We start from the raw sequence: 5,898 nt of genomic DNA, 5'->3' as shown, positions 1-5,898 counted from the left end.
AGCTAACAAGCCTCCCTTATCTGTTATGGGCTCAGATCTTACATATCCCCATTATCTCTTGAGTAAATGGTCCGAGAGAGACCTTGCTTTTATTCATTATGTGGATTAGATGAACTTTTCTCGCAACAGTGCCGACCGATGCTTTGGTTCTCAACTTCAGCTGTGTGTGAGAAGAAACCTCCTTCCAGCGAGGACACTTTAATTAGACTTACCCATGCAGTATTAGTCATGCTTCAGCTCCCCTTGTCTATCCCCAATCCATTACCTATGCTTGAGGAGGCCTTGTTAGTTGAACATCGAGTGCTAATTACACAACATTATGATACATAGGCCTCATCTTGCCGTAATCGCAGTAATTAGGGAAGTAAAGTCAGTCTGCAAAAGCAAGGAGGCAGAAGAACCACGCACTGTGGAGAACAAAAGATTTAGATTCACTCCGTCTAGCATGCACCTTACATGTCCTTCAAAATGCACACACTTGCACAGACACACACATACATACATCTCACATGTCAGTTAGAAAGTTGTGACTGCATCACTGATCTGTTGCCTGGCATGAACTGGGGTGCGGGGTGGGGGTGCACACACACAGAGCATGAGTAATGAAACGCTTCACACTCATTTGGCTTTTGCACTTCAAATGAGATTGGCACGGTGCAGCGTCTAAAACACAACCATTAGATCTATAATGACTCCACAGCCTACTCCCCGTGGACTGACTGCACACACACATACACACACTCTCTCTCTCTCTCTCTCCCTCTCTCTCTCTCCCAGCCCCCCAAATAGTCCATCTATTATGCATTCCACCCATCTGCCACTCTGTGAGCACTCTATCCCAAGGGGAGGAGAGGGGAAAAGAGGGGGAGGAAAAGAGGGGGAGGCACTCACAGCTGGATATAGGGGGGGAGAGAGTGTTTCCATCCACCTGTTTTAGCCACGTTTTCATTCTGCACTTAAAAAACCCTGAAATCACAACAAACCATCTCAAAATGTTGCAATTGTTTTCACACTGAGTTAAACAATGTGTTGTCTTGATAAAAGCAAGATGTGAGAAGTAGAATAGACCTAAGTTATCATGACGCTAAAGGAATGGCAAAGGAACGGCAGAGTTTGACATCTTTAGATCTGTGTGGAGCGATGAGAGGACGGGGATGTTCCTCCAAAATACATCACACAAACACAAATTACATTTTTCCATTCAATTTAGCTAAATGGTTTCTAAATGTTTTCTCAACCAACTCTTTCTTAATTATAACATTTGGTTTAATAACACCTGAATTAGCCTTTCTAATACGATGACAAACTCGTAAAATGTACCGTTTATTTGTATGTATGGTTTTGGCTCAGATTTGAATGGAAACCTGCCAACACTCCCTCTCTCTTTCTCTCTCTATTCCACACACACACACACACACACACACACACACACACACACACACACACACACACACACACACACACACACTTTCGCCATCTGTATACCTGTCAAGTTGCGGGCTGCTGGAATGTGAGAAGCTCACCTGTGTTTGGGCTTCCTCCTCACAGACAGGTATGGGCATATGGCTCTGGAGCGTGAGTGATTTATAGATGCCCATACCTTATGTGTGTGTGTGTGTGTGTGTGTGTGTGTGTGTGTGTGTGTGTGTGTGTGTGTGTGTGTGTGTGTGTGTGTGTGTGTGACGTGCTTCGAGGGATTTTGTTTTTACCCCCAGAGGATGGATGTCCCAGCAGGAGATGCCGCTGACCATCTGTAGCCGCAAGACTCTAAATATCTGTGAAGCTTCAGTGTGTGTGTGTGTGTGTGTGTGTGTGTGTGTGTGTGTGTGTGTGTGTGTGTGTGTGTGTGTGTGTGTGTGTGTGTGGCCATGTGTTTGCGTGTGGACAACACAGCACATTATCACAGTTACCTGCTTGTGCGTGGTGAGACAGAGACAAAGAACAGCTGTGTGTAATGTGATCAAGTATATTCATAGAAGCAGTGTTCAACAAGAGAACAATTATCAAATGGGCTTAAAAGTGTTTCAGTTTTTGGAAGTTAAGTACAAATAGACGCCTCTTATCCCAAAAGGAGTGTTAATAGAATTACAAGGCTTTGGCTTAGTCAACTCGATGTTAGCGGGCAAATTGAGTGACAAAACAAGTTTCCCGGCAAAGCGAGCTGGAGGCGAGAAGGGATCTGTGTTAATAGCGCGTCTTTGTCTCACAGCTGCCCTGACCCAAACCAAACTGCAACCCCATGATCCTCATCTGCCCTATTACATCCTTCAGCTGTTTCCTTCCACTGCGCTGTGTGTGTGTTTGCCAAGAGACAACAGAGACTCCGTTGTCACAGCGCTGTCTGATGCAGCTGTGTATGCTTCAGATGTTTTTACATAAAGAATGATATGATAGATAAGGGAGAGGAAGAGGCTAAGAGACGATGAGGAGATGGCAGAAAATATTGAGATGGAAAATAATGTTTGAGTGGGTATTGTGTGTTTATGTCAGATGTCTTCACACTTAACTTGATACATTCTTTGTGGACTGATAACTTGTCCATGCAGAACAGGAAGTAAAAGCATGTTCAAATACTCCTTTAGAAGCTACATTCTTACATAGACAGGTGTTTATGAAATGGTGTGTATTCTTGAGATACATTACAAGATGATCAAAGGTTTTATTCATCATCTTATCTTCAAGGTAACTAGGGATGAAAGGCAAAAAATAGTCAAATACATTTCCTTATAATAAGAATTACCTAGTAGTAGTTTAGGAGTAGTTTAGGAGTTCCTTCATATCATTCTCAATTGCAGAACGTTAACATATAACCAAAAAACCGTGGTAATATGAAGAGTGAGAATAGAGGAGAGAGTGTGTTTGGAGAACCGGAACAGAAAGCCCTATCATCATGACGTGTTCCTATTTTATCTGTAATGTCATGATAGTATTTAGGCTTTTACATCAGTATCAGTCAATCAATGCATAGCAGCGGGCCGGTCTGGGCGAAAAGAGACTGGGGCTAAGAGTGTAAGGAGAGAAGGATCAATCTCCTCTGGAATCCTCTCCCACTGATCTGAGCTCTCCGACCACACGACATTTCTTTAGCATTTCAAAAGATAAACTGACCCTGAGAAGATCTCCACTTTTTGCCTTGCAGACGCACCGGAAAGCAGCCTCAGTCTCTTCTTTTTGTAGCAGGGAAGTGAACGCGCAGACACAGGAGGTCTGATAAGGCCAACTGGAGTGAAACACAACATGAGTTTGGCCGCGGAGTGAAGCAGCCATTAAACAGGCTATTATGGGATAGGGTTTCCACTTGCATTACAAGAGGCTTTGATACCTGGATGTTATCTTTCATGTTATCGTCTCACATCAGGAATATAAACACATACTCACACACATACACACCTGCAGTCCCCGCTTACCTTTACTACCATCTGTGAGTCAGGAATGGTGTGTGTGTGTGTGTGTGTGTGTGTGTGTGTGTGTGTGTGTGTGTGTGTGTGTGTGTGTGTGTGTGTGTGTGTGTGTGTGTGTGTGTGTGTGTGTGTGTGTGTGTGTGTGTGTGTGTGTGTGTGTGTGTGTGTGTGTGTGTGTGTGTGTGTGTGAGTGAGTGTGTGTTTGTTGTGGTGGCTGGCACTGAGAACGAGTGAGAATAACTGGATATAGTGTGCAGTGGTTGGATGTGAGTGAGTAGCAGTCCAAAGCTCAAGTGCTCGCAGAGTAAACACCAAGGCAGTATCTCAATGTGCACACTTCCTTCTGTTCTTACATTTGCCATGTTGAAGGCAGTACTGCATTCCCACTAAGAGGTACGGCAACATGCTTCACACTATGAGTAAGAGGATGGTGCATTAATAACAGGCACATGGTTGAGCTTTGGTGTACCATGCTGCGAATGGATCTGGCCCTTCCTACATCCAGGACATGGTTAAACCGTACACCCCAGCGCGTGCACTCTGCTCTGCATCGGCCAAACGGCTCGATGCACCCTCGCTGCCAGGGGGACCCAAGTTCCCATCAGCAAAAACACGTGGGTTTGCTATCCTGGCTCCAAAATTGTGGAATGAGCTCCGCATTGAAATCGGGACAGCAGAAAGCTTACACATCTTCCGGCGCAGACTGAAAACCCATCTCTTTCGACTCCACTTCGAGCAATAAAATGAAAAACAGAAAACAAAACAAAATAAAAAGCACTTATATACTAACAAAGGACTTATATACTAACAAAGCACTTATATACTAACAGAGGACTTGCTTATCTAAAGCCTGTTCAGTAGCACTTGAAATGTTTTGGCTCTATGAAACCTAATGTACTTAAATGATTCTGTTTTCTTCAAGTTTGTATCTTCTTGGTCGAACGCACTGAACAGCTGGGAACTGTTGCTTTGGAAGTCGCTTTGGATAAAAGCGTCAGCTAAATGAAATGTAATGTGAACAAACGAGACTGGGCTCTCTTTTCAGAGTATACGCTCTGTTGTGATTGGTCAGCCGCTAAGAGATGTCCCGCCCCCTAGCCTATCACGTACAATTGAAGCGCAAGGTTAACATCGTGATGTCACTCACTATGTTAGTGAAGTAAACCAAGGAGTCCAATGGAGGCGTTTCAGGCAGGCGGGAGAATTCTGCCCTGTGTCAGTTTCTAGCCATTTTAGCCTTTGCACACAATTGACCTGCACAAAACACTAGCAGGAACACTACACTCCAGGAAAGGGAAAACCTAAAAAAACATAATAGGGCCTCTTTAATTAAGCATGTTGTCCTTTTGTTTATGCTCATTAATAAATGTACCGCTATACTGTTAACAACAGTGGCGAGCCGTGACTTTTATACCTAGGCCCTCTGACCCCCCCTTCCCTCGAAAAAAAAGAAGAGATATTACGTCTCAACGTATACTTCAGCGGAATATCAAAACAGTGATCCGGGGTGCAAAACGCATCAATGACAGCGACCCTCTACCACACAAAACAACACCATTTATATAAACACCTATCATGACAGGGCACCCACAGCCAAGTAACAATTACAAATGAATTAAGTCGGCACAGCGGCCCGCATTGAAAATGACTTGGGCCTACCTTTGATGATCAAATCACTGAAACAAAGTCCATCCTGTCCTTTTGGATGAAGCACTTGCGGGTCATGCAGCTGATCCTTTGCCACTCCAGTTTATCATTGTAACTCAATCTTGAAAATGACTCGGTTAATAATTTCGCAACGATGTCATCACTATCACTGAAGTGAGCCATCATGAACGAACTTATGCTAATCATAAATCTATCGATCATAAATCTATCGATTAGATTTATGAATCAAAAAAAGTAGGATAGACATGTGGATATTATCCGGCTGAACACAACGTGCATTTATCTAACAGGTTCGTTTTCCACAGACCTTATTTCGAGCTATTTTCCAAAATCCTGTGGAGAAATCCCACTGCTTTCTGTCGAGGGAATCCGAGCGAAGCTTACTTCTGGGTTTTAGGACGCGTCACTGCACCACTTGCATAGACCTCACAGCGGGCGGAACCTGTCATAAAGTCCGTGAAAATAAAGCCCGCCCATTTAGAGGGAAGATATGATTGGTCAATTGTACTGTCATTTGACATTACTCTCTCGTTGAGTTACTATAGCTGGCCCTCTGTGAATGTAGAGAGGGACCAAGCTCTCCCGTCTTCACAGTAACTCGCAGAGACGGCATTTAACCCTTCACATTCCAACAGAAACTGAACAGGCAGATTCGAAAGATTTATTTCTTTGGAAATATTATTTTAAATACAATTAAATCAAGTTATTTTGGTAAAATTAATGAAAAATGTAACAACAACAAAATATAAAAAATAATATTTAAAAAACAAATGTTTTTTTTTTAAGGTTTTCAAATATTATTTTTTAGAATATCTTAGGCCCTCACAGA

This window comes from Pseudochaenichthys georgianus, unplaced genomic scaffold, assembly GCF_902827115.2.
Source record: "Pseudochaenichthys georgianus unplaced genomic scaffold, fPseGeo1.2 scaffold_421_arrow_ctg1, whole genome shotgun sequence".
Classification (NCBI taxonomy): domain Eukaryota; kingdom Metazoa; phylum Chordata; class Actinopteri; order Perciformes; family Channichthyidae; genus Pseudochaenichthys; species Pseudochaenichthys georgianus.
Note: the sequence above shows the minus strand (reverse complement) of the source record.